A 2,465-nucleotide genomic window follows, 5' to 3' on the forward strand; every position below is an offset into this window, starting at 1 on the left:
GTGTGCTAACTACAAATATTATAAATAGTTCAAGTGTACTAAATATTCTTGTCCCTGAATTTGAAACAGAGCTCATAATTCTTTACTACCTATTAAATAGTATGGGACTGAGGAACTGGAGACTGGACAGAGCAAGTTTTGCTGAAAGAGAAGATGGATACTACATCCTTACTTGCCTGGTCTCTGGGTATCTTTGGTGTTTGCTGATTGATTGAATGTTTAATTAATACCCACACAGATTCATTTGGCTTAGACAGAAATGCCCATTCTCCCTCCTTAGTTGACCTGGAGATAGAGGGTGGGTTTTCACCAATGGATTGACTAACAAATATCAATCAATCAACCTACATTTATTAAATTTAACACTAATTGAATATCCAAGAATTTCTAGGAGAGAGAGGGGAGAAGGGAAGGAGGGGAAGAGGGAGGGAGGGATAATGTCCAAACTGACCTAATAATATGCCATTCTATCCCATGCCCTCAGACATGTCTCTCTACCCAAAGACAAATTGAAGTAATATTTATAGTGTTAAGAATTTTGAACAAGGAAAAGACTATAACATATTAAAATATAATACATTAGTAAAACATGGTTTGGGATTAAAATTTCAGAACAATTGTCACTATTTAATTTCTTCCTTGACCCAAGAAATGAAAAGGCCTACTTCTAGCAATGAATATCACAGTCCTTTCTGAATAAGAGAAGAGGACCCTTCCCTGAGACTGGTTACAAGAGGTCAGTGGCTTCAGGGGGTGGGAAAGACTAATATCTAAACAGGAAAAAAAATGAGTTTTGTTATTGCCCCTAAAATCCATTTTCCTGAAGGAAGGTCTTAACCTTTATCCTATCCACTTTCCTAAAGGGAAAAGTCTGAGAAGATTTTTGATCTGGAGAAAATATTTTTTCTTAATATTTTCCATTGAACTAAAAAAGGGGTTTTAATATGCCTCTACTTCCCCTCTACCACTAGGGACGATGTTCTGGCAAAACACTTCAGTGTAAAAATCTATCTTTCTTCTCCAGAGATGCTCCTCCTTCAACTGACTTTTCCCAATTGGATTCCCAATAAGAGAGTCCAGACATATTGTTTGTAAAGATAAACTGAATATTAACAGATTTTTCTGCATCTAGGGGAAAAGGCTTCAGGTTCCCATAAGGAAACATCTACCTTGACATCTTCTCATCCTTGATGAGCCTACATAGGCTTACTCCCAGGATATGGGCCAGCTGCCTCTCCTGATACTTCTACTCTTCTAGTCAGGGATTGAATCTAGTTAGCTGTGGGATCTATCAAGGATGCTCTTTCATTCCCCTCAACTCACTGAATTGGGGGAGTTGGAATTCCTGGGAAAATGACTAAATTTTAAAGGCACTAAAACTTAAAATGTTACAAATCAAATCTGACTTACCAATATGAAAATAATGCAATAGGTACCCACATTCTTGACTAATGATTTCATGTGCCACTTTTTTTTTAAAGCAATCGGGGTTAAGTAACTTGCTCAAGGTTACATGGCCAGTTATTTCTGGGTATGGTGCTGAGTATCAGAGCCCAGATTTGATCCCCAGGTCATCCCGATACTGGAGCTGGTGCTCTTACTCGCTGAGCCACCTGGCTGCCCCTAAGCAATTGGGGTTAAGTAACTTGCTCAAGGTTATATGGCCAGGTGTTTCTGGGTGGGTGCTAAGTGTCTCAGCCTAGGATTTGATCTCCAGGTCATCCCGACACTGGAGCCAGTGCTCTTACTCGCTGTGCTCCTGGCCACCCCTCATGTGCCACTTTTAACAAAAGTGACTACAAGCACCATATTCATTCAGCTTCAACATATCTGCACAGTGTAGGATTTCTAACATGTCTGTAAATGAATTAAAAGAGGACATAATTACAATAAATTTTATATAATTTGATACGTGTACTAGAGAGCACATCATAGAATGTAAACACTTCAATGGACGTTAGGTATCATCTAGCCAATCTTATTATATTGATGAGAAACCTAGAGGTTTTAAGTGATATACCCAAAACCATAGAACAGTATAGTGACAGAAAGAGAGTTGAGACTGTAGAGAGTCAGAATAATCTTTACACACTGATGTGATCTTATTTCAGGGATAGGGACTAGAATAAGAATTGCATTGCTCTAGGAAATTTCTGGATGAGGAAACTCCTCATACAAATGCAGGTTGGCACCTTCTTTCTGACTCATGGTTTTAGAGAGATACCTAGAGCACTGAGAGGTTAAATGACTTGTCCAAGATCACACAACCAGTATGTGTCAGAGACAGGACTTAAAAACTTTGATACCTCTTTGTTCAAAATATCTTTGTAGCATATCACATCATGGTCAAACTTTTTTACTTGGCATTCAAGGCTCTCTACAATCTGTTGCCACCCCGCAACATATTGCAATACCCTTCCTACCCTTGACGCATTTAAAACTTTTATCTTACTATTTCACAAGTC

This window comes from Petaurus breviceps, unplaced genomic scaffold (genome assembly GCF_028583685.1).
Source record: "Petaurus breviceps papuanus isolate PSGF00001 unplaced genomic scaffold, PetGlider_PUasm1.0 90510, whole genome shotgun sequence".
NCBI lineage: Eukaryota > Metazoa > Chordata > Mammalia > Diprotodontia > Petauridae > Petaurus > Petaurus breviceps.